The sequence below is a fragment of the Canis lupus genome, chromosome 30, assembly GCF_011100685.1.
Source record: "Canis lupus familiaris isolate Mischka breed German Shepherd chromosome 30, alternate assembly UU_Cfam_GSD_1.0, whole genome shotgun sequence".
NCBI classification, from domain to species: Eukaryota; Metazoa; Chordata; class Mammalia; order Carnivora; family Canidae; genus Canis; species Canis lupus.
In genome coordinates this window covers 2,674,929-2,702,537 of record NC_049251.1, presented here as the reverse complement: position 1 = coordinate 2,702,537, position 27,609 = coordinate 2,674,929, and the positions used below count along the sequence as shown (strand labels likewise).

At 43.6% G+C, this 27,609-nt stretch overlaps 2 long non-coding RNA genes across 2 annotated transcripts; one reads left to right on the top strand and one right to left on the bottom strand.

Moving 5' to 3' along the window:
• Positions 1 to 1,712: 1,712 nt before the first annotated feature.
• On the bottom strand, positions 1,713 to 5,407 carry LOC111093357. The gene is made up of 3 exons (XR_005381416.1): positions 4,874 to 5,407; positions 2,841 to 2,924; positions 1,713 to 2,120 (listed from the first exon to the last, which is right to left on the bottom strand). It is a non-coding gene; the product is annotated as an uncharacterized LOC111093357 (long non-coding RNA).
• Positions 5,392 to 9,140, top strand: LOC102153331. Its single transcript, XR_005381415.1, has 4 exons — positions 5,392 to 5,644; positions 5,923 to 6,022; positions 8,448 to 8,660; positions 9,126 to 9,140. It is a non-coding gene; the product is annotated as an uncharacterized LOC102153331 (long non-coding RNA).
• The last annotated feature ends 18,469 nt before the right edge of the window (positions 9,141 to 27,609 follow it).

Genomic DNA, 27,609 nt, shown 5'->3' with positions numbered 1-27,609 from the left:
ACCAGCCCTTGCCAGGAAGCAAGCTTACCTGTGAAGATAGCATCAGTCCTACCACCCTCTAAGCTCTGCTTCTTCCTCATTCTGTCCTGTCTGATGTTACACAGAATGCTGGTTCCTCTTCTTTGGGTTAGATGCCCTTTGAGTAATTAAGTCTGTCTCTGGGTTTCTCTTTTTTGTTCCCAAACTATTCCTGTATTCAAACATTCCTGTTTCCCTCCTGCATGCTTTTTCCATGTTCGTTCAGGCTTTGTGGCAGTGAGAGGTCCATGTCTCCTCCATTCACTGAAGGCCTGAGGGGCAGTGATGAGCTGCCTATATGAGGACAGGCCTCACCCAGGACCCCCTCAGCCCACACTGCCAGCCCCCCACAGGCACCCGAGAAATGCAGCAGGGAAAGAGGGTAGTCTGTTTCTAGTGATGACTATGAAGTGAATATATTATAGCTGCATCTCATTAGCAGCCTCTGGAACATCTAGCAAACCACATTGTCATGATCTGAGTGAGAAGGGTTTATAGAGAAATGAGAACTGTGAAAGGAAAGAGAACTGCCTTGCATTCCTGTATCTGAGCTACACATCTAGGCCTCAGGGATGTTCATTTTCTTTGTGTGTATAATGGGAGGGATGTTTCACCTTTACCAGCAATGATCACTGGGAAGACTCGGTGTCCTCCTAGCATTACCCAGCTCAGGATCATGACAATGGTTTTTTCTTGCCTATAGTACCAACTTGGAATCCTCTGCCTGAGTTTTAAGGTATCCAATAACCTGGCCCAGTCTTCTGGGCCCACATTTTTCACGATTTTCTGGAATGTTCCCTTTGTTCTACTAGAGAGATCCATTTATCCACTCCAGGATAAGCCACTTCTGTTCCTACCACTATCCTTCACTAACATGATGTGGAAAGCTGTCCCTCTATGTCTCCTCTCTACAAAACCCAATGAATTCTTCTAGGCCCACTTCAACTTTCTCTTAGAATTATAGATGGAATCTTTGAGGTTACCCAATCCAGCACCTGGCTTATAACAGAATCCTACGGCTTGAAGAAGGGGAACTAGAACAATCCCTAGGTATGACAATATGGAGGGGAAAAAGATCAAACTTGTTTTTATAGAGCGGTGGTCAAAAGACTGAGGTAGAGCCTCCTCAGTGACCACTGGACCTTCCTGAAAGTAGTACATAGATGAGATAGGGCAAAGGAATGTGTATTGAAGGTGGATGAAGGAGGCATGTAGTAGGAGGCTGGAGCAACCCCAAGGGTTTAGGGACCTGAGCTATCGTACTGCTCTTCTGTTGAGGTCCAATATTTAGAGAATGGTATCTTAAGGAAGAAGGGGCCCAAAGGAAGACTACTGTACGCTGCATTTGCCTGCCCTACCTTATAGAAAGTGTTCCTCCTGGGGCATGCTCTAGGCTGCTCTGAGTTCTGAGCAAGGCAGATATGCTAAGTTCATGTTTGGTTATGCACATTCTGCAGCCAGTGACACCTATTGGTCCATCTTTGCCCTTGAGAAAAGGCTCTGCATTGCAGGTATTGCCTGGGTTGTTCCCTGAGAAGCCAGAAGATCAGTGGGTGTCAATGTTGGCTCCTTGGGAGAGGTCACTTTGCTTGGTGAGAGACTATAAGTAAAAATAGAAGCCCCGGTGTAGTCTCTTGGGCAAATGACTTATTCATGGGTTCTAAATTATTGAGGTCATTGAAGAGAGTGCTATTTTTAATCTTTAGGATAGGAGAAAATGGGGTGAACTGGGCCTTAGGGAAGTCTGTGTCTCATAGGACAAAAGGTGAATGGTGTGAACAGTAAAAGGGTACATTCACCCACCCCGTGATGGGCATGCACTCAGTGGTTGACCCTTGGAAGCCTTGTGTCTATAGACAAGTCTGCTTCATCTGTGGCCATTCAGCATGAGGAAGGGCCCTTTGCAGAGCAGGGTTGGCATTGTAGTCAGGTGCTTTAGCTAAATCACAGGAAGAGCTCTCTGCCACATAATACTGTCCCCACCTTTTGTCACTTCTCCAGAGCTGGAAGGCTCTGTTTTTCTCTTGAAGTGCAAATGCTCCCTGGAAAACTTCACACATAAATGGTTTATCAGCCGCCACCTCCATTTTTGGTGAATGTTTCTGCAAGAAAATTAATCAATAGTTGATTAAGAGAAAAATGGGATGCGAAATAGTCCTTGAGATGAGGGTAGGGAAGAAGGGTTGCAATAGATGAAAGGCCTGGGATGTAGAGTCGTAGAAATGAGGAGATTAACAAGGAACAGAAAAACTGTCAAAGGCAATTGTGTATTTGAAAACCAAGTATTTTCCCCGCACTGTCCCTGAGCTCCTTAAGGAATTCTGGATGATTTTCTCTTCTATCCATTTTTCATTCCCTTAGAACAACTTCTCATCCAGATTTGATCAATAAGTATTTGTAGATAGCCTACAATATGTTCAGCCTTATGTATGGATTGCTGGTTTTTTCACTTAATATTCCTCTTTTTTTTTTCTTTGATAGAAAGAGAGAGAGAGACAGAGCATTTGTGTGCACAGTGGCAAGGAGGGGCAGAAGGAGAGGGAGAGAATCCCAAGTAGGCTCCATGGAGCCTGACATGGGGCTCAATCCCACATCCTGAAATCATGACCTGAGCTGAAGTTGAGTCAGCTGCTTGACCAACCAAGCCACCCACACTCCTTAATATTCCTTTAAACTTTATTTCTTGATGTCATTTGCCTATTTAGCATTCTTTTTGACTTCTCAGCATCTTTCATTTCTAAAATTAGGAATTCCTCACATTTGTGAGGTCTCACTTACCTCTAATTTTATAAGCTCCCTTGCAATGATGAACCCTAACCTACCTCATCCCGGACACCAGCCATCGTCTGTTCCAGACATGGAATTAAAGGCTGCTGGCTCAAGCAGGTGGGAATGCCACACAATTCCTGCTGGAGAGAAGCAATGTGGCATTAGCAAACTGCAGGGTCATGCTGTCTTGCCTCCTTGCCTGTGCTGTCTACATGGAGCCAGCTCTGTGGTCTGCCCATCTATCCTCTGAAATATTCTGTGAGCTAACCAATATCTTCTGCTTAAATTCACAATGGCTGATATCTACAGTGTGAAACTTAGAATTTTGGTGTTTAAAATGTATTCAACACATATAAGTTTTTTAATGCGCCAGCTCTTTACAAACATTAACTCATTCAATTCTAATAATTAAATCTCTGAGAGAGGAACGATTATTACCCCCATTTTATACATAGGGAAACCAAGTTACCAGGAAGATACATAATTTGCTTTAGATGACTCTGTCGGTCAGGGACAGACCTAGGGTTCAAACACAGGTTTTTAATCATTACATACCCCTTGTACATCCATCTTGCTGCATGTCTTACCCTGCAATTGTCCCCACTACTCTTAGCTGCCCTCACACTCGGACCTTCGTTATCCTGTAGTGAACCATAATAGCCAGTGTCTACACTGGCCTGGTTCTTCGCCAGTTTACAAACCAAGTCATTAAAAAAAGGGTACGGGGCACCTGAGTGGCTCAGTCAGTTAAGCATCTGCCTTCAGCTCAGGTCGTGATCCCAGCCTCCTGGGATCGAGTCCCATATTGGGCTTTCTGTTCAGCAGAGAGCCTGCTTCTCCCTCTTCCTCTGCTGCTCCCCCCCGCTTGTGTGCGCACTCTCTCTCTCTCTCTCAAATAAACAGATAAAATATTTAAAAATAAATAAATAAATAAAATTTAAAAAGTACATATTTTCCTTCTGAGACCTAAAAAATACTTCATGACAATTACGAAAAACAGTTGCTCTTGAAAACATTGTAGTGTTTGTCTCAACTAAGTAGCTGTGTGAACACCTCATACTTCACAGACATAGGGAGGAAATATTGTTGTCAGGGAGCAGCAAGGCCAAAAGGAATATTGATATGAATTCAAGCCAATTTATGAGACTACTCCTGGTGTGCAATAGGCTGTGTCGAAATTTTGAATAAAGTAGGCTATTTCTGTGGTGGATATTGAGGAGAAATCTGTGAAAATATCATTGCTGGTTCTGATAGGTTTCTCACTGTCTTTGTCTTTCTCATTTCAAGCCCTCTGTCTTCATATTAATAGGTTGATAATCCTGAGCAAAGCAGTCACCAGCCTCCAAAAATACATGCCTCTCAGCAGGCAGGGAACTGAGCAAGGAGAACTGTGGTCTCAAACACCTGTCAGTGCTCTGCTCCCATTTATTCCTCCTGAATCTGTCACAGCCTCCTCACAACTCCTGCTGGCTATTGCTGACTGTCCAGCACTCCCTTTGAAGAGAATTTAAAAGAAACAATGCAATTGCATTCCACTTATGTCACATATATATCTGGGAGATTTGCCAGAAGAGTCCGGTATGTGAAGAGATTTTTTAATGAATGAAAGGCAACAACAGTTGAGGATTGGGTGAGAGAACAGCAGTCATACACATTGGCAGTGGGAATGTGGGTAAAAATGGGAAGGAATTCTCAAACAATGAGAATAGAAAGGCATAAATACTTGCATAGCAAGGAGAGCTATGGAGTCTCTTACCTGGCTTAAAGAAAAAATAAAGTACAGGCCATTGCCTGTTAGAAATAAGGAGTAGCCCTTCCTCAAAGCAGGAGTGTATACATCCCATCATGCAACCAGTGGGCTCTGACAGGCTGACAGTTTATAGGAAGCATCAAAAGGATCAGGAGGGAAGAGAACAGAAGAGAATGAAGTTAGGTATGTGTGTAATACCTTGCTCTTCAAAATTCCAAGGACTTTACAGAGTCTGTGTTTGGACTCACAAATGACCACAAAGGGTAGCCAATGTATAAAATAAACAAAAATTATGGGTTCAGGTATTTTGCAAAGTGAAGCAGTATATTTTTTCACCTGAAGGATGCTTGCAGCCTGCAGAACAGGACTCTGGGTGGCATCATTGGGAGCCTCTCCGTTTATCTTCCCCAGTCACATGAAACTCTATTCCCCATTTTCTCAAATCTCACTCATTCTTTATGACCTGACCCAAACCCCATCTCTTCCACAAAGAGGTCCATGGTGACTCTCATCTTGCTGACCAAACTTTCCTCTAAAATTCTCTTAAATTCAGAGTCTGTGCCACACAGTGTAAAAAACAGGCATTCCTCAACTGTACTGGATTGTTTCCTCATTTTCCATGAGTTACTCTCATCTCCGATCTAGGAGCCAAGCTTCTGAAGAGGCTAATTTATCACATACTTTTATATTGGATGTTTTTAGATCTCCCAAACTCCCAGCTGGAAAGAAACAACTTAACTTCCAGCTGCAAAGAAACAAAAACTCCAGGGTGGGCTCTAGGTATGGCATGTTGGGATCCCAGCTCCACCTCTCTCTGTGATGCTCTACCTGCTTTTATGAGTTGATTTCACCCTCAGGCCGGTTGGGAAATGTCTGGGGCCATCCCTGAGCCCCTTCAGTCGTAACAATATCTGGAGAGAGAAAATGCCTGCAGGAATGTGAAGACTTCTATATCTTCTCCAGTAGACTTCACCTCACACCTATTAGCCAGAATTGAGTTACATGACATTTCTTCAACTATATGAGAAAATGGGATTACCACGATGGGCTGCAATTGTCCCAGAACTGGGGACAAAGTCATCTTCTTCCATGTCATGAGTGGTGAAGGTGAGATACTTGAAGAGAAAGGAAGGATGAAGGGAGGATGAGCATTGAATAGACAACAGGTGGTAGACTGGGGCTGTCCATTGTAGGCTTGTAAGTCAATTGTTAGGTTCAGGAATTTTGAACGCTAGTGGCTCAACACAGTCATTATCAAAACTTAAATTATATAAGCTGACGATGAAAGTATATTAAAGCAGAGGTAACAAATAGTCAAAAGTCATCACTTCCTAATTATTTTTACTACATCACACTACTATCTTTGCTTTTGCTATTATTTACAGTTGCATCTGCATGGTGGGAATGCCAAGTAAGGGAGAGCTACTATGCATCTCAACCCTGCGTTCAGTGACATCACACTGATCATCTGAAAAAAGCTATGCTGTGAGTATTTACACCATGGGGATAGTCAAGTGATACAAATCAAGGCTTCATTATTGCTTTGCTAATTGTCCAGATTTAAGAAAGTGATGGAGAAAATGTTACCAATGCAGATTAAACTTAAAAATGTGTTATGTCTGTAGCCATTATATTGTGAATAGCACAAAATATTGAAGAAGTGTTCCTCCGGGTCTCAAAAGCCATTATTTGAACCAGCAAAGTCATCAACAAGCATCTTCCTTGTTTCATTTTCATATTACTCATTAACATAAATGAGCATATCAACCAACATTCAGATCAGAGTTACACTCATTTGTTACCAGCAACCATAGAATAATTTTGGATACACGAGTTTAGAAAAAAAAATCAACAAAAGCATTATGTGAGAATCTTTTATGAAATTTACAATTAACATGCTGTATATAATATATGTACTGAAGAGCGTGTTGTTAAGCATTTATCAGCAGAACACTGGGACCACTAATATATTTATTATAATATGCTTAATGACCAACTAGCAATAGTTAATTTTGTTTGGATGCCATTTAGAAAATATATTGATATGATTCTAGATTTCCTTTATAAGTTGAAAGATAGATTCAGAACCATTTACTAAGTTTATTTTCCTGGGGATAGGATAGACACTTTCCTTTGGTTTAGTTTGCTGGAGATTTCAGCAAATTGGTGATGTTCATTTTCTGTTGAGTCCATAGTTTGAATCAGCTCAAGTTCCTGGTAACATTAAGCCACACTGATGAGGAGATTTACCATAATCACATTATTCTCTCTGATTGTGATAAATCCCCCTGGACATGGCACATCCAGACATTCTGACACTCGCTGAGATCGGAAGGGTGCTCAGCTCCGAGCTTATGCCCAGGGAAATGAGGAACTTCATTCATAGAATGTTTCTTCCTCCCTTTTGACTTGCTTTTTCCTGAAGAACAGATGGCCAACCATCAGGTGTTCTATAGCTATTATGTTACCCCGTGGTATAAATAAAAGAAATAAAAGCTTTTGGTCCCTAGAAATACATGCTAAAATCTGACTCTCTTCCCAGGCCAGATGTGATTTGAAGATGTGCTCTCCTTGTGTATTTTGCTCTCTGGGCTTTATTCCCAAATCATGTTTTCTCTGAGAAATATGATATATGTTGAAATGGAAAATGAAGGAAACCCAGTCATTACGGTTTCCTCCATAATCCTGTATCTCTTTATTGCTTATTTTCAACCGTGCTTCTCTTTTAGGTTCTCAGTATGGTTAAACAAATTTGATACCTCATCTATGGTTATTATTATTATCATTATTAACATAAGGGCAATGGCAGTTGTTTATTGATCCTCTGCTATGTGTCAGGCACTAGGCCAAAAACTTACCAACATCTTCTCTAATTCCCATAACAACTATATAGATAATCATTTTTTCTTTTTACAAATAAAGACATTGAAACACAAGGAGATTTAATAACCAAGGTTTTAACCAGAGTCTGTCTGACATCAAAGCTCCCATTTTTTTTTCAGTATACTAGGACTTCTTTCCTCTCTCAGTAACTCATTAGGACTTAATTCTATTGGAGAAACATATTGAATGATGACAAATTTCAAAGTTGCATGTGAGTGATATTAGGCAACAATCTACATTGGACATTCTTACCTTCAGCCTGATCATTTGCTAATGGCTCCATTAATGGTACTGCTTTGTTTAAAAATGCAGGTGTCATCTTCATAAGTCTACAAAGGTCAAGTGGAGCCAGGACAATAAGCACTCAGAGACACTTCCTGAAAACCTAGTGACAATCCAGGCACACTGAGGCACAAAGTCCTTTGTTTCATTGGTTTTATAAACCCCTTAGTATTTGAATCTCAGAAAGCATACTGACTTCAATCTCTTAAATATACCATACAGAATTTCTTCAGGTTTCATTGTGCAGGTGGCACACTGTAGAGGTCCAGCAGTTCCAGAAATGAAATGTGCCCTCTCCAAAATGACTATTGTTTGATGGAATCCAAGCCAGAAAAGGGCTGCATCGGGTGTAAAGCCAACCAGGCAAGGAGCAAAAGGCCTTTCAGCAAAGTGATCCTTTGCTGTTACAAAACATCTTCATTCTAAATCTCACATTGTGCTATCAGAAGAAGTAAAAAGGGTACAGTGGGATATGTGCTCTTTGAGCAAAGGAGAGGAAAACTTGGCTCGAGAATATTTTGTTGCAATAGGAAGTACCAGAGCAGCGTTTCTGGAATGTTTTGGACTCTGACCTATAGTGAGAAATACATTTTTCGTAGAGACCCACAAACACACCTCCATATACATGTAATTGAAACAAAAGTTTCATGGAACATCCACCATCACTACATGTACAATTATTACATATGATGCACACTGGTATTTTCTACTCTGATCTCTCTCTCTCTCTCTCTCTCTCTCTTAGAGCTGAGCACTCAAATGATTTCTCAATCAACTGGTGGACTGTAATCTGTGGTTTAGAAACCACTACCTGGAACTGCATGTAGTGGTCTCCAATAGAAAAGGAATTTGCCTCACAATGTAAATCAAAAAGCCGCTTCCTTCCCTGAGAAGATCTTGCTCTGAAAACAATGTCAGCTGAATAGCACACTTAGCAACTGTTGGTTTGTGTTCTGGTGTAAGTTCCTTATCCTGTCACAAGAGGGAATATATGGTTCCTTGGTGATCACCAGTTCCTCAGATGACACTTTGAGAAGCAATTGCAAGCTAGGGTCTGACACAAAATAGATGAGACAAGCCCGGGGAGCAGGGGTCCAGAGGAGCAGAGGGGGGATACAGAGTATGAGGATGGAAGAGTGGATGGTGAGTGCCTCTTGGAAAACCCATGAATACACATCACTGAGACCATGGGACCTGACTTGGAGAAAGTATACATACTTTTCCAGGGATCCCATCCAGCTGGGGGAGAAAGTCCCTTTCAGACAATTTCAGAAACTTAATTCCTGCCTGCAGAGGAATGGGTCAGAGAAAAATGTGAAGATTTTACTGCAAAGAACTTGACTGCTTTTCCTTACCCTGAAAAAGGTCAACTCCATCTTTCACTCTCTACAGTGTCTATATCAGACTCTTTCCTTTCTTTCAGAGTCACCGATTCTTTCATCTGGTCCCCTCCATCTGAATTAATGACCTTGTCTTATATTTTTAAGAGACAATGGAAGCTCTCAGAAGGGAATCCCTTCATTATTCTCTACTAAACCTACCAGCCTCTCTCCCCCATCCCAGAGAACATGCTGAGTGTCGACAGGAAGAATTAAGAGAACCTCCATTACCCCATGACAGGCCCAGCATACAAACCCTAAATTGTATTGCTAGGTTCTACTGAAACAGGAAAACAAATAAGTAACATTTAACAAAACAGATACATCTGGCTGCCAAAAAGCTTTATTCTCATTGTGCTCTAAATCTCTGACTTTGTGAAGAAAATAACATGGATTAACAGGTTCTCTTCTCTCTTTAGGATGCATAAATAGCTTAGTCACTCCTTTGGAAAACTGTCTCTAAGACCGCTTGGTGGAAAGCTATCAACTGCCCCTGCTTCCGTGTGTGATCAGATCCCGTCCCACACGGTCTTTCTGAACCTCACGCCGTTGACTACCTTCTCTCTTTTGAATCTCCCATCCTTCCCTCTCTACCAGATTCTTTCCCAAACATACAGATGTGTCACAGTATATCCCATCTTTAAAAATGTGCCTCCATTGGTTCCATGTCCTCCTCCAGGGACTGTACTCTCTCTCAGTTCCCATTCACAGAGAAGCTTCTCTAAGGAGTTGCCATCTGCATTTACTCTTTTGCTAGTCAGCCTTCAGCACCTACCACTCCACCAAACATACTCTTGTTATAAAGGTCACCAGTGACTTCTGTATTACTAAATCTAACAGAGACTTTTCATTTCTCACCTTCCTCAACGTTTTAGCAGCTTTAGACACAGTTCTCTCTCCCATCTCCTTGAAAGATTATGATCTTGGCATCCCTGACAGCACACCTACTCTCTTGGCTTTTCCTCCTATTTTTAAACCATCCCTCCTCTAGTCTTTACTGGCTTTTCTATCTTGAATTGATCTTTGCCTGTTGGGATCTCTCTCTCCCATCAAGCAAAAGATACCCCCTTAATATTCCCCACTGGGGTAAATGGCAACTCCTTTCATTCGACTGCTCCTTGATCAAGTCCCGCTGACTCCACCTCCAATACCTGGGGCAAGTCTGTTCACTCTACTGGATCTCCACTGCTACTACCTAGGCCAAGCCGCCATAATTCCCTTACTGGTCTCCCCAATTCTAATTTCACCCCTGCCTCTACCCCACCCACCGATCTATTTCTCATATAGCAATCATAGTAATATCTCTAAAACATAAATCAAATGATGTCACCTCCTTGTTTGAAAATAAAAAATCATTTCCCTTTGAACTTAAAATAGAATCCAAGTTCCTGAACATAGTCTACAAGGCCCTGAGGCATCTAAGCCCTGCCCACCTCTCCAGCCTCACCTTCTTCCATTCTCCCACTTCACTCTCTGTTCTCCTGCCACACAGCCCTTCTCTTCATTTCTTATATGGTCAAGATCTTTCCTGCCTCAGATTCCCTGTACACACTGACCACTCTTTAGCAATTGTGCCCTTCCCACTTGACTTGTTCATCTATCCTTCAGGTGGCCGCTGAAGTATTAATTCTTTAGAGAAACCTCTCCCAAATTAGCTTCTTAATTGACTGAACCACCCAGACGCCCCAACAGATACTAAAACTTATAATTAAATAATTATCTCTATGTTCTTTTGTTTGCTTCTTAATATGTTTTTTTTAAATTTAGCTGCAAGTTCCATGAGGCTGATGCCTAGAACAGTACCTAAGATACTAGTAAATGCTCAACAGTTTTTAAATAAATGAATGAGGAATATGATGGCTATTTCAAATGTATGCTAAACATTGACAGACTGTCAATGACAGTCAATGTCAATTGACAGACTCTTTCATCTCTAAGACTACTGACATATATTCACACAATACACGTGACAGGGTGTCAAATGCCTGTTTATTATCCTCTACCAGCGGTGTGCTGGAACAGGCTGAGATAGTTTTAAGAGAGCCAGTTCTGGGCATCTCTTCCCAATTTCACACTTATGACATCACACTGGTAGCCATGATGGGAATACTTACACCACAAAAAATAAGCAAATGGTAGAAATCAGGACTTTCTTTTTCCTTTGAGGAGCCACTTTGCCAGCACTGTATCTACTCTACACCCAGGATCGTGTTAGTAACTACAGAACAATCATTAAAAATAAGTCATAGTTACTGTTAAGAGTTTCCAGTTTAGTCTAGGAGCCATGACATACATTAGGAATCAAGGAGAACCAAGGCATAGCTGAACAGTGTGAAGGCATAGTGATCAGAAAAGAAAGAAATCATTTTGAATTGGTAACGATGGACACCTAAAGGATGGAACCAGTACTGACACTAGTGAAACTATCTGAAGAGTGTGCGTGTAACTGAACAGAACAAGAGGGCAATCCCAATGGAGGAGCATCGAGGATTCAGAGCTGGTCATGAGCCAGGGAAATGGATTTGGAATGGAAGTGGGAAGAAAGAGACAAGATTGTCTTAGTTGGAAAGAGTCGTCCTTGAAAATGTCTTTCTAAATGTAACTTTGGTAAGTTGGATCACATATTTTAAATGAAGAATCCAGAATTAAAGAATTCTTAAGGCAAATTCTTTTTTTCTTTTTAAAGTTGAAGTGTTTGAAGGGTCAACAATCTTCTGCTATTATTCAGATTTAAGTTTTGGCAAATAACTTTCCCTGAAAGCCATGACATCCTCCCCATCACATCTCCAACCTGCTGGAAGATCTGGCAAGGTGCTTTGCTTCCCCTATATTGGCCCTCAGTTTTCCTTATCTGTGGAATTAAATGGTTCAACTTGATTGTCCATAGGGTCCTTTATAGTTCAGAAAAATCACATGGTTCTAAATGGTTAGGCATGTGAACCACATTTCTAAGTGAGTCTAAGAAGGCCAGGAAAACATCGTTCTAAAACTTTCCTGTGATTAAAGGACTCCCAGGAATTCTATTTGGGCACAAAAGGGTGAAGTAAAATGACCCTTTTGCCACAGAGTTAAGTCAGTTTTCTTTTAGCCAAAGCAGAGATTTGGCCATCTGAGGAGAGCAGGAGACCTTATGAGTTCTCCACATGTACACCATTAGGGAAATCTGGTAACCATTTGACAGAGAAATAAGGTCACTATTTTTAAATCAATAAGAAAAGAGCAGAACAGCAAGAGAGACGGATGATTTATCCTGTGACCAGAGTGCACAAAATTGACTGGAGAAACTAATCAAATCAGACTTGATAAAGCTGATGCTGCCTTCTATCCCTTGAGCCTCGAAGCCTTGTCAGAGCTGGTCAGCCATAGATCCTGATTTAAAATACAGACCGACTCCATCACCCATTCTGGGTAGCAATCCGGCTGCATGCATGTCGATTACTGTTTGTTTTTTTAATCGTTGTTATTAAATATAACGTGAGGCTTGATGATGCTAAGTAATGACAAGGGGCTGGTGTCTACTGACACCTGGCATCCATGGAACCCCCAGGTGGGGCTAGTTCTGGGCTCTCAGGGGCCTCTCTTCCCTTTCCCCCTCTGCCTCTCTTCATCCCCAGGTTGGCTTTTTCAGCCCACTCATCTCAAGCTACCCTGAAGCTTCAAGAAGGCAGGAAGCCAGCCTGATGTGCCCTCCCCACCCAGCACTGCCCAGCTATAGCTCTGCAGGGCTGCGAGCAGCCACATTGGCATCTGGCCCAGAGAGAGGCAAGGCTGGAGTCGCCCGGGCCGGTTGGCTCAGCACAGGCCATGAGGGTCAGAGCCGGGCTACCCCAGACGGCAATGAGACATTTGTTTGGGCCTGGACCTTTTGATCTTTCCAGTTGGAAGATGAAGACAGCACAGAGATGGTGCTCCAAATGGCTTAATCCACCATCGATTTTTTTTCCTGTGCAATCAAATGCATTTTTTTTCCTGCCACCATTGATTTAATAAGTGCCTGTGCACTATAGAAAGGTGAGTCTAGTGAGCCAAGGGGGAAAAAAAACATGGTTTATGCATTTGAAGAGTTCACAATCTAACGTGTGAGATTTTACATGAACAATGAGACAGGATAAGTTGTAATATAAATACATGCACAGGTTGCTATGGGAGCCCATAGGGGAGATCTTAGCCCAAAAGAGGCTGCCGCCTGAGTTGTGTTGCAAAGGGGAAGGAAGAATCAGATGAAGCATGTTAGAAAGGAAATTGTAGGCATGGGGATGGGTACAGGGCATTAACAGCTTGGCATAGTAGGGAACCCAGGTAGCAAGGGTGCAAAGCTGAAGCCAAGGCTTGAGACTCATGCAGCCAGGTGAGGGAGGGATTTGAGAGCCTTGGAAAGGAAACTGACCTCTCTTTTGCAGGAGTTTGGAAGCCACTGAAGGGCTGCTGACTAAAGAAATTATATGATCAATTTGCATAGAGAGATAAAGCAGGGAGAGTGTGGGTTTAACAAGAGTAAGACTACAGCCGGCGGATCCATTAGGTCTGTGCAAAGATATCGGTGCTCCAAGGCAGTGGTGGTAGAGACAGAAGGAGGGGGGTGAGTCTGAGAAGTATTTAGGAGGTAAGATCAGAAGAGCCAGGAGTACATGATGATGGACTGAATATGAGGGGCGGGATGATGAAGGAGAGGGATTTGCCTGAGAAGGCAGCCAGGTTTCTTGCCTGAGTGCAGCAGGAAGAGCTACATTTTGTAAAAATACATGCCTTGTAACACCAGCTCTACTAGACGTGTGATGGTATTGTGTCAAAAGCCGGAGATATTCTCAGATAAGTTTGTGAAATGTCAACTTAAACACTAAACCAGATGTCTCTGCTGCAGGACTTCTCAGAGCCTTTATTAATGTTGCAGCTATTGCTGACGATAATGACTATCATTATTAAGCATTTAAGAAGTTCTACTTATTATGCGTGCTTTGGGCAATTTGGAAATTTTGCAAAGTCCCTGAGAAAACTGTTCAGAAACTTGAAAATAATCTGTGAGAAAATACACAAATATAAACTAACAATGTAGTAATATGGGTCATGAAGCAAGAAACTCCTAGTGCAGGTGATACAAGCCAAAGGCATTGCGGGACACGGCCAGATGTAAAACTAAATATTGGATACACATTATTTTAGGTTCCCATAACACTATGAGATATGCATTTTGTACCCATTTTGCACGTGGGGAAATTGGGGGTCATAAGGATTAACGAAGCAAAAATCCCATGCATCTAGCAATGAGTAGAATCTCACCCTTAATAATCACATCATATTATTTCCATGTGCTAATGAATATAGTGAATCTAAGGAAGGGAGACATAGCATGCTGTGTCTCCCAAACTTTTTTTTTTTTTTTAAGATCTTATTTATCCACAAGAGACACAGAGAGAGAGGCAGAGACACAGGCTCCCTGCAGGGACCCCGATGTGGGATTCGATCCCAGGACCCTAGGGTCATGCCCTGAGCCAAAGGCAGATGCTCAACCACTGAGCCACCCAGGCATCGCTGTGTCTCCCAAACTTATGCAACCATAGAACCCTGCGATTATGGAGCATCCCACAGGACTAGTGGTACATGGGGTATACTTTGTGGAGATAATAATGCTGTTAAGATCAGGAGTACAGAATGATAAAATGGAAATTATATCTATGCAAATTATTTTGGTATAAGCTTGAAACTTGCCATGATAGAAATACAGCCAACATGTTGTAGAAATCCAAGGTAGGCAAAAATAACTTCCAATATTGATGTCCAGGGAAAGTACTAGTTAAGAGGTTATCAGCTGAGGTGCCTGGGTGGCTTAGTCGGTTAAGCAAATCTGACTTCGGCCCAGGTCGTGATCTCAGGGACCTGGGATGGAGCCCCTCCCCTGCAGGGAGTCTGCTTCTCCCTCTCCCTCTGCTGCTGCTGCTCCTCCTGCTTCTTGTGTGCTCGCTCTCTCTCTCTCTCTCTCTCTGTCAAATAAATAGATAAAATCTGTTTAAAAAAAAAAAAAGAATGGTATCAGCTGCAAGTAACAGAAGGCCAAACAAAAACCGGCTAACCAAAGAAACTTATTAAAGCGCATAACAAAACCCAGAGAAGGGATAAGTCCACTGCTGGTTAATTCGGTGGCTCGACATCAGCGTCAAAAAAGCAAGATTTTTCTGTTTTTCTGCTTTGCTATTTTTAGTATGTTACGTTGTCCTCTAAAGCCTCAAGGTTTCAGATGTCAGCTGCAGACAGCAGCAGGGACACGAGTATTAAGAGAACACAGCGGCCTCTCACTGGGCTCTCAGGAAGGGTGGTGAAGATGGGAGGTATAAAGTGATGTTACTGAGAAAACATCACTTTTCTACTCCAGTAAAAAAGTGACACTTCCTGCTAAAATCATTTCAAACATAGCTTGAGTCGGTTCCACACAGGGATTGAGCCGGCCGAGTGAACACAGACATGGGGCACTTGGGTTGAGAGCAATGAGCAGCCACGAGCAAGTAGGCAGCTGGCGCTCGGCTGAGCACCCGGCAGGACCGTCCTGAGAGCCCAGTCAGCTCACCACCATGACAGGTGACATCGAAATAAGGGCCATCCCAACATGACGCGTCCTCTCCCGATGGCACAGGCCGGGAGCACGGTAGGCTCAGAGGCACAGAGAGGATGGAAGTTTATTAGCAGTTCCCCGGTGGGTTGTGTCACAGGCCACAGGCAGGAGGTGAGTGAAGAGTGTGCAGGCAGCCAGTTGTCAGCAATCCTGCGGTTATCCTCACAACCCAGTGATCACTTCAGGATTTGTTATTTAGGGGTGTCTGGACTCGGTGATCCCTGTCTGTGGCTCAGATTGATTCTGGAACACAAAGTGAACAGATTTTGAGGATTCTGTCCTAGGGGGCACCTGAGTGAGTTGCTTCTCCCTCTTCCTCTACCCCTCTACCTTCTTGTGCTCACTCTCTCTCTCATAAATAAATAAAATCTTAAAAAAGAAGAATTCTGTCCCATTTAGGCTTATTTCTGAATTACAGAAGCACTAGGTAAACTGTAAGCCCCCGTGCAAACGGTGGCCCCCTATTACTAGGAAACACATGGGGCGGTTCTTGGCATGTACTCTGCAGGGAAAGAAAATGGGAAGGAAGGAAAAAAGGAGGGAAGAGGGATCGAAAATAGAGGAAATGTAAAAGAAAGTAAACGTGGAGCGACGTAAATAATAGAGACCAGGAAAATCTGACAAAGAGCGTCCCTGGCGTCCGTTTCCCTGGAGATCATTTCTGTTTTCTAACCGAATCAGAAACGCGGGAGAGCCGATGGCTTCTCGGAGGACGACCCCCCCCCCCCCCCCGCCCCGTGCGCCCCGGGCGGCCTCGGGGTGGCGGCGGGAGCGGCTCCGGGCCGCGGCCGGGAGGAGGCGGGGGCGGCGACAGCAGAGCGCACCGGCTCGCGTGGGCCTGCAGGCGGCGGGCGGGGGAGCGAGGAGCTGGGCGGGGGGGCGAGGGGGCGAGGAGCGGCGGGGGGCGAGGAGGGGGGCGAGGAGCGGGGGGGGGGCGAGGGGGGGGCGAGGAGCGGGGCGGGGGGGCGAGGAGCGCGGGCCCGCGGCTGCCCAGCGCCCAGGGCGGGGGCGGCATCGCGAGCGTCCCCTTCCGAGGCCGTCGTATCTAACAACGTCCGGACTCGAAACAGCCGCGGCCGCGGAGCAAGGGCCGCGCTCCCGCGCGTCGCGGCCCGAGGGTCGCGGCAAGGAGGCGCGCAGGGCTCTGAGAAACGGGCCTGGGTGGGGACGTGTTTCCCTGGTTTGTGTTGGGGGCGGAGGAGGCCGCACCTTCTCGTCGCACCAATCCTCGCTCTGCTCTCCAAGCAAGGAAGGGTGGCCGATGGGGTCGTCTCCGCTTTGGGCATTTGCCCCCCCTCAAAAGCACACACCCCGCCGGACTCCTTCATGGCACCCACGGGGAGACCCGGAGCCCTGGCACCGCCACCAAGACTGGGGGACCTAAATCTGGCTCCGGGCGCATCCCGGAAGCACTGTTGCCGCACTCGTGAGCTGTGCCCTCCCAAGTGCAACCAACCTCGTAGCGGACGCACAGGTGGTATTTGTATGGCCACCTGCCTGACTCCTACGGTGATATTTCAATTCCTTATTTTTTTTTTTTTTAAGATTTCATTTATTTGTTGAGAGAAAGAGTGAGCGAGACAAAGCATGAGCAGAGGGAAGGGCAGAAGCAGGGACATGAAAATCGTGCACATACTAGTAAATGATACTAGTAAATTTACATACGCAGGGAGCACGATGGGGCGCTGGCTCCCGGAACCCCGGGATCATGACCTGAGCCGAAGGCAGACACTGAGTCACTCAGGTGGCCCCTCAAATCCTGAATTTTTTTTTTTTTGTATTTGTGAGACTTACATTCATTAATTTTAATAAAGAATTTTGTCCTAAGTGGGTAATGTGACTTCAGGCATTCGCTAATGGTGACATAAAGTGCTCATGGCTATCTCGGTATTAGAAATATTTCCTTCATCTTTAACTCATCTCCTTGATGTGTTTGATTTAAAATGAGTGGAATACATGAATGCAGGAAAACACGTATGTGACTTATAAAGAAAACATAAATATACTTTGAGAGGAAGTGCCCCAGATTTTGTTTGATGGAGTGGGTTTGTGGCGAGGTGAACTGGAGATACCATGGGCCCTGGATCCTCAATCCAGCCTGTCCCAAAGCTGTGGCTGAAGGTTCTTGGTCTTATCTTGAGAAAAAATTCAAGGACAGGCACACAACAGAGCTGACAAGCGACACAACTGGGAAAGTTCATTAAAGCAAAAAGTATATTCTAGAGATATGAGAGTGGGCAAGCTAGGCAGTTGCATGTCCTGGGGGTCCGGTTTCTACCTATTATCAACAGTTGTTAACTAAGGAGCAGAATCCTCATTACTGGGGGTGGGAAACACAGTTTCCCACACTTTCTCCCCAATCTGGCCAGGGGTTTCCTGTCACGGCACCCGCCCGCCATCTTGGGCTTGTCTGGCTTGATCTGGCTCCTTGTGGAGTGCTGCCAGGACAGGCCTCTGACTTTGCCCGACAGGTGGCCATGCCTTTGTCGCTGGCCTCCGGCATCTGGTTAGAACCTAAGTAACTGCCTATTCTAACAGTGTCAGCCTCGTCAGGCAGCTGGCTTGGTGGCAGCCTTGGCCCCCAGAGGTGTGCTAATCACCTGCTTCTGGCTGCCGCCCGGTCTCCAGGAATGGCTGAGATGAGAAATGGGCTGATGGTCCACAGGCATTGGACGGGCACTGCTTACGCTCTGATGAGTCTTTGAATGAAGCACTTGAGTCTGAGATGCAGACTTTTCCTGCTCTGGGTGGTTGGTGTCAACAGAGGCAGAGAAAGAAGCTCTCGCTGAGATTCCTTCTGCTCTAGTTGGTACTGAGTGTTGCGGACACTAACTGGGACAGACCATGGAGCTTCCTAGATCATCTTACCGGGTAAAGCATTTGAAATCTCCACATGCCTGAAAACCAGAGACTTTTTTTTTCTGGCATGTGCTTTGTTTCTAAAAAAAGCAACAGATGTTTTGTCTTTGCCTCTTTCTTTTCTGTCTGTGTCTCCTAATGTGGGTGACATTAACTAAGTGTGACAGGTTTCAGGTTTTTATTTATAGCAGTGGAAAATGATTTTCATGTCTTTGTGGAGTTCTGGGCCTCTGAGCCTATCTCTCTACAGCCTCAACTCAAACTCCTGAAGATGGAGAGCACAGGAAACTTGAAGGTTCTAGAGGTTAGGGGCTGCAGCCAAAGGAGAGAAGACAGCAGGAAGAATTTGATGGAACTTGCTCAGCCTTTTCCCTTTGAGGTAAGATACATAATGGCTCAGCTCGAAATGTGGGGCTTATTATAAAAATCTTTACCATCATCACGTAAAGGCCTCTTATTTGACACTGTCAAAACTGCCAACAAGAGTGAAAACTTTCTTAAACTGGGGAATCAAAATGATGCTTACCTTAAACATTTTATTTTAGGGCACATGATATATATATTCGTTTGCCAGTCATTCAATTGGTAAGATTTTTTAAATAAAAATATATTTAATATATTTTATTGGATTATTCCAAAGCAATAAACCACATTTTTATAAAATCAACAAACCTTTTCTTTTTAAATCCTTTTTAAAAACAATGGAGTATAACTGACATACGATACAGAGTTTGGATCTGCCACACCTCCATAATTGCATGAGCCACTTCCTGAAAATAAATCTCTCTTGATAGGTAGGTATAGATACAGATATATAGATATATAGATATTACACACACACACATGCACACACACCTTGTTGCTTCTGTTTCCCTGGAGAACTGATTAATACACCAACAAACTTCATGTTGCCCAAACCAATGATTAATTCTCTGCTTCCCATCTTACCTAAACTCTTAGCACTTTCATTCTTGAAAAATTCTTTGTCATCGTTTCTTGGATTTCCACTTACATCACTGGCCACTTCTTTTCAGTTTACCTTGCTGACTTCAAAATGTGATATTGAAATTCCTCAGGACTTAGTCCATCTTGAGTGCTTTGCTCTTCTCTCTCTTCACATGTTCTCTGGGTGATCTCATCCAGGCCCCCTGAAGCTGATGACTCCCAAATTTTCATTTCAATCTAAGCCCTCCACTCTAAATTGACATATGCATATCCAAATTGCCTACTCACTTCCCCCCACCTGGCTGTCTCAGAGGCATGTCCACCTCAGCACATCCAAAACTAAACTTCTGATTTCTATTCTTTACCCCTTATAAACCTGTCCTCCTGCAGCCTTCTTTATCCGCAGATCTGCCATCAGGAATCCCTCCCGCCTTCCCCATCTTGATAGCTGACCCTACCAATCCAAAGCAGAATCTAGAGTCATCCTGGACTGCATCCTCTTCCTCAGCTTCACACCCAGTTTGGCAGTGTTTCTCATTCTGTCTATCTCTATGGTTTATCTTAAGTCTACTTTTTTTTAAAGATTTACTTATTTATTCATGAGAGACACAGAGAGGGAGGCAGAGACACAGGCAGAGGGAGAAGCGGCTCCCTGCGGGAAGCCCGATGTGGGACTCGATCCCAGGTCCCCAGGATCATGCCCTGAGCCGAAGGCAGAGGCTCAATCACTGAGCCACCCAGGTGCCCCTACTTTTTTTTTTAATCTCTACCAATATCTTAATCTAAACCCCGTTTGTGTCCCCAACACCATTCAATGCCTTTCAGTGCACAGACATCATTCATTACTTCCTCTATGAAACCTTCCCTAACTCCTCCCTCCTCGTCCAGGTTAAGGGCATGTCCCATGTATGTTCATGGGTACTTTGTTTTTATAAGTAGCTTACTACCTAATATACGATATTATAATTTGATGTTTACTTGTTTGTCCATCCTGATAGACTAAATATTCCTTAAGAGCCACAAAAGTGACATTTTTTATATCTTTATTCCTGGTATTTAGCATGGTGCCTGGAACAGAATAGACATTCTATAAATATTTGTTGAAAATTTAGTGAATGAATGAATGAATATGCAGATAACAGAACTGGAAAAGCTGTATTTGGAGCTAATTTCTGCTTTACAAAATGATTATATGTTTCTAAGATTTCTATTTTCCATGTCTTGCTTCAGATCCATAAAAATGAAATTCTTTTAGCATTTTTTAGCCAAGACATAGTAACTATTAAACTATGATTAATCATATGTGCAAAAGTCTTTATTTTTTCAGACTTTACTTTCATATCTTATTCATATTTAAAGTTCAATCATAAGGATGTCCTCTTTGCTATGTCTATGCACTTACTTCAGTGTGTTTCTCTCTTAATAAACAGACCTAGTAGTATGACTCAGATTGCAAGAAGAAAAGTCAAGACACAGATGGCCCATGTCCATGAGATTTCCTGCTTTAAAATCGTTCTATTGATCTATTAAACATGTTAGCTATATATTCTCTTGCCTTAAGTGGTGACCCCGAGAAGGGAAAAACTTGCCTAAAATCTCTTTAGCAAGTTGTAGAATATTGAAGAGTAAGTATCTCTTCTTGTTTGATCCACATACTCTGTGTGTGATCTTCACATATTTCATTTCAAATATTAAGGCAGAGTGATTAAGCTTTCAAAATTCCATTCAAGGGATGCCTGGGTGGCTCAGCAGTTGGGCGCCTGCCTTTGACTCCAGGGTGTGATCCTGGAGTCCCAGGATCGAGTCCCACATCGGGCTCCTTGCGTGGGGCCTGCTTCTCTCCCTGCCTGTGTCTCTGCCTCTCTATCTCTCTCTCTCTCCCTCTCTCTCTCTCATTCTGTGTCTTTCATGAATAAATAAATAAAATCTTTTAAAAAATTCCATTCAATTTTTAAATCTTAGTCTCCATTATGTCTCAGTACTTGGTCGTTAGCGATTTTTATCTGCATCGAATCTACTTTATTAAACCCCACAGAATGAGTAGAAGCTACTATGATGGTGCAGTGGATGTGTATAGGGGCTGGAACAGATAACTGAGTAGGACATGGCACAGCCATTGCAGTTAAGAACGAAGAAGGTGAACTCTGGGAACTGTTAAAGGATAATTTCTAAAAGAGGATATAATTATGATTCTCATACAAATGCAAAATGAAGATTGTCAAATTTTCTATCAAATTCACTAATTAATGAGGGAAGTAGTAAGATGCTACAACTGGCTCAAGTGAGAATTTGATTTACAAAAATTTATATCCTCCAGTGGGCAAAATCCATTTGCTTTGCTATGTACAGCAATCATATGAATGAGAAACATTTGTATGATTACTGATTTTCTACAACTTGTAGCTCTACAGAGCTATAAAACAACCTTTATCAAAGAGAACCAAAGATGGAAATAAGCCAGATAGATGAGCAAGATCAGACACCCACGAATCTTTTTTGTTGTCCAGTTCAGAGTCTTTCACAATATTTCTTAATAGAAGACTATAGCTTATGGAAGATGGTATACTCCTAAAGACAGACTAGAGAATGTTGGAATATTGATCCCCATACATGCCTACTGAGCATTGGCTCATAACATAACAGGAAATATTCTAGGCCCTTTACATATACTATTTCATGTTCCTTACATAAGCTAGTAAGGCAGGTATTGCAGATAGGAATATGGAGCCTTGCTGATAGTGGGTACTGCACTAGGCATGACCCAGGACACGCAGCTGAGTCAGGACTGCAACTTAAATGATCTCACCGGATTATAGCAAACCTAGTATCCCTATAACCAACTATAGTTTTTCTTTATTTTTGGTTTTTTTGTTTTGTTTTGTTTTGTTTTTTTTAATTCATGAAAGACACATGGCAGAGAGAGGCAGAGACACAGGCAGAGAGAGAAACAGGCTCCCTGCAGGGAGCCTGATGTGGGACTCGATCCCAGGACCCCAGGATCATGCCGTGAGCCAAAAGCAGATGCTCAACTTCTGAGCCACCCAGGCATCCCTTCAGCTTTTATATTTGGAACAACAGAAAAGTTGTGATTTTCAAGGTCACAAATCTCCAAGACCAGACTCTTCCCATACATCATTTTGCCTAGGGTGGTGGTAGAAGAACTGGAGCCGAGATGATTTCACTCTGTCCTTATCTAGCTATATGATCCTGAGCAACTCAGTTAACTGTTGAGATGTTACCTCACTTTTGAAATAATCAGACCTACCCAGGTCATAAAATTCTTTTCAAATCAATTGAAGAAATAGATGTGCAACACTTTGAAATTATAAAATACAGGGCAGGTGTTAGTTTTCCCTATTTGGGGGTTTTGAAGATAAAGGCAAATGTTGAACATGGGATATTTAATTGGATGGGTCATAGAAAGCTTTAAAACAAATACAAATGGGTATTTGTCATTTCTAATAGCTGAGTAATATTCCATTGTATACATAAACCACATCTTCTTTATCCATTCATCTTTCGTTGGACACCGAGGCTCCTTCCACAGTTTGGCTATCGTGGCCATTGCTGCTAGAAACATCGGGGTGCAGGTGTCCCGGCGTTTCATTGCATTTGTATCTTTGGGGTAAATCCCCAACAGTGCAATTGCTGGGTCGTAGGGCAGGTATATTTTTAACTGTTTGAGGAACCTCCACACAGTTTTCCAGAGTGGCTGCACCAGTTCACATTCCCACCAACAGTGTAAGAGGGTTCCCTTTTCTCCGCATCCTCTCCAACATTTGTTGTTTCCTGCCATTTGCTTCAACGTGGATGGAACTGGAGGGTATTATGCTGAGTGAAGTAAGTCAGTCGGAGAAGGACAAACATTATATGTTCTCATTCATTTGGGGAATATAAATAATAGTGAAAGGGAAAATAAGGGAAGGGAGAAGAAATGTGTGGGAAATATCAGAAAGGGAGACAGAACGTAAAGACTGCTAACTCTGGGAAACGAACTAGGGGTGGTAGAAGGGGAGGAGGGCGGGGGGTGGGAGTGAATGGGTGACGGGCACTGGGTGTTATTCTGTATGTTAGTAAATTGAACACCAATAAAAAAAAATAAAAAAAATAAAAAATTAAAAAAAAGGAGAAAAAAAAATAAATCACAATAATGATGAGATAGTAAAATAAAGGATTAACCAAATGTCTCATAAAAAAAAAAAAAACACAATGAGATCCCACCTCACACCAGTGAGAATGGGGAACATTAACAAGGCAGGAAACCACAAATGTTGGAGAGGATGCGGAGAAAAGGGAACCCTCCTGCACTGTTGGTGGGAATGTGAACTGGTGCAGCCACTCTGGAAAACTGTGTGGAGGTTCCTCAAAGAGTTAAAAATAGACCTGCCCTACGACCCAGCAATTGCACTGTTGGGGATTTACCCCAAAGATACAGATGCAATGAAACGCTGGGACACCTGCACCCCGATGTTTCTAGCAGCAATGTCCACAATAGCCAAACTGTGGAAGGAGCCTCGGTGTCCATCGAAAGATGAATGGATAAAGAAGATGTGGTTTATGTATACAATGGAATATTACTCAGCCATTAGAAACGACAAATACCCCCCCATTTGCTTCAATGTGGATGGAACTGGAGGGTATTATGCTGAGTGAAGTAAGTCAATTGGAGAAGGACAAACAGTGTATGTTCTCATTCATTTGGGGAATATAAATAATAGTGAAAGGGAATATAAAGGAAGGGAGAAGAAATGTGTGGGAAATATCAGAAAGGGAGACAGAACATGAGACTCCTAACTCTGGGAAACGAACTAGGGGTGGTGGAAGGGGAGGAGGGCAGGGGGTGGGGATTAATGGGTGACGGGCACTGAGCGGGGCACTTGACGGGATGAGCACTGGGTGTTATTCTGTATGTTGGTAAATTGAACACCAATAAAAAATTAATTTATTTAAAAAAAAACAAAAAAAAAAACAAATACAAATGGGCACCTGGGTGGCTCAGTCAGTTAAGCATCTGCCATTGGCTCAGGTTAGGATCCCAGAGTCTTGGGAATGAGCCCCACATTGGGCTCCCTGCTCAGTGGGAAGTGTGCTTCTCTCTTTCTGCCCCTCCCCTTGCTCATGCATGCTCTCTCTCTCTCTCTCTCATTAAATAAAATATTTTTAAAATAAATAAATACATACATATTTGCAGCACACAGCCAGTAACTTTTGAGAAAAACAAAGTGTCTGAAAACTGGAAGGCCATTTAGGAATGCTGACAACATCTTAAAATTCTTCAACCCAAATTAAAGATGAAAAAGTGAAGTTGATGCTAAGTGGAAGTAGCTCCTCTACTTTGGGTCTCCAGGGTTTAATTCATATGCTCTCTGGGGAGGCTTCTGGTTCTGATCAGTCTAATCGCTTCCCCATGGAACTCGCTGGCTCAGCAATGAACTCAAGCAGCAGCTGCAATAGAACCCTCCGCCCTCCAGTCTGATGGTGGGAGTGTGATTCAGGGGGTGTACCTGTGGTTCAGGGGGTATACCTGTGGCTTGGGAGGTGTACCTGTGGTTTGTGGGGTGTACCTGTGATTCGTGGGGTGTGCATGTGGTTTGGGGGGTGTACATGTGGTTCGGGGGGGTGTACCTATGCTTTGGGGGGTGTACCTGTAGTTCAGGGGGTATACCTGTGGTTCGGGGGGTGTACCTGTGGTTTGAGGGGTGTACCTGTGGTTTGGGGGGGTGTACCTGTGATTCAGGGGGGTACCTGTGATTCAGGGGGTGTACCTGTGATTCAGGAGGTATACCTGTGGTTCAGGGAATGTACCTGTGGTTTGGGGGTTGTACCTGTGGTTCAGGGGGGTGTACCTGTGGTTCGGGGGGTGTACTGTGGTTCGCAAGCAGATTCTACAAGGTGTCCGCCCCCTGTACAAGGATTGAGAACTTCAATAAGCATTTTTTGGAACTAAGCCTGGAAGGTTTAATCCCACTAAGCAGCGTTCTGCCCTTGTTGGGCTGGTGGGAATGCTGATTTTCTTTTAGTTCTCATATATCATACATGATAATATAAAAGAAATTCATTTTTTTCTTATAAAAGAGGCTTTTATGCCTATATAAAAGGATCATAATTTAACCTTTAGTAAAATATATATATATATATATATATATATATATATATATATATATATATATAAATTTAGCCTATTTTCATTACACGTGTTTGGATCTGTGTTCAGTGAAAGAAGTCATGAAGAAAAGGTGAGTTCCACTCTACCACTAGCACCTAGCAGCACTTCTACCTTGTGAGTTAGAAAAAGTACCCTCCTCAGGAGGACGAACTATAAAGATTCTCGCTCCCTGGCTGTGGTGATGAGATATAGGCAGCCCACAGATCAGTTAGGAAACGACACCCCTTCCCGTGGGCTGGTGGCCTGGCCCCAAGAACAGAGGCAGAAGTCTGCTCCTTCCTTCTTACTACCAGAGGGACCTGAACCACACCCTTGATCCCTCTGTGCAAAACAGTCTATTTCTTAGAACCCAACCTCCTGAGGTTAGGAGTGGGAGATGGAGGGACGCCCGGGTGGCTCAGTCGGTTAAGCATCCAACTCTTGGTTTCAGCTCAGGTTGTGATCTCAGGGTTGTGCCCAAACTAAGCAACCCCTGAAACAGCCAGGGAACATCTACTGATATGGCACTGGGTCTTCAGATGCTCCTTACCATTAGCCAGGTTGAGCAACCATTAAGTGAGCCAACGCAGGGAAGGAAGAACACAGAACTGGAGATGATGGGGGGGGAGCTTCCCTGAAAGAGCAGTGGGAGCTTGTTGACCTCAGGTTCTGAGAACATCCCCCTCTTTATGCACTCCCTCTACACATCTCAGGTCTGTGTATCCCCTAATGTTGATGCTGCTGCAGCATCTGGGCTACCTCAGGTTGACAACCTCCAGGATGGTGGCATCATGTCAGCTGTCACTTTGAATTCACTGTAGGTCATCAAAGTAATTATCTGCACAGAAAGGCAGCAGAATGCTCAGGACCTAGCCCCTCATAAGGCTCCATCTTCCAGCCTCTCCCATTTGAATACAGCTTATAAGCCAAATCGCTATTTCCCCCCACCTCCCACTCCCACCCACCATCCCTGTCCCCATCCTCTGAAAATCCTCCCTATTCCAAAATCGCATGACTATTATAGGATGTATCCAGCTTACAGGGGATCATATCCCCCAAATTTCTTTTTTTTAAATATTTATTTATTTATTTATTTATTTATTTATTTATTTATTTATTTATGATAGACGGAGAGAGAGAGAGAGAGGCAGAGACACAGGAGGAGGGAGAAGCGGGCTCCATGCCGGGAGCCCGACGTGGGACTCGATCCCGATACTCCAGGATCGCGCCCTGGGCTGCAGGCGGCGCTAAACCGCTGAGCCACCCAGGGATCCCCTATCCCCCAAATTTCTTTGCTGAATAGTTATCCAGCACATTTCCTGAGGCATATGTCCCAGAGAAATAATGCTCAGCAGATTCTTAGATCACCCATAAAGTTGTATCTAATATATAATTAAATCAATTCGGGTAGCCCCGGTGGCTCAGCGGTTTAGCGCCACCTTCAGCCCAGGGCGTGATCCTGGAGACTGGGGATTGAGTCCCAGGTTGGGCTCCCTGCATGGAGCCTGCTTCTCTGTCTGCCTGTCTCTGCCTGTCTCTCTCTCTCTCTCTCTCTCTCTCTCTCTCTGTGTGTCTCATGAATAAATAAATAAAATCTTTTTAAAAAATAATAAATTAATTCATAACATGTTATTCTCTTTAGTTGCTCCTTTAGCTGATGCGTAAACCCAGGTCCAGTGGAAGTGAGTTGCCAGTGAAGTGACTTGCCCTACACAAGATTCTCAAAGAGGGTGCAGTGAGGGCAGGGAGTGCGTGGCAGTTGTGTGGCAGACATGAAACATGGTTTCAGTGGTCTGATGCTCAGGCAGTGGCAAACAGATTGGATACAGCTCTAAAAGGCATCAAGGGAAAAGGGCAGGGTGGCCACCTGGCTTCAACATCCAGCCAGAGTGCTACTTGCACAGCGTGGAAATGACCCTCTTCCATCCCTATGTCTCTTCTCCCCCACATTTATAGGAACAGATCATGATGTAAG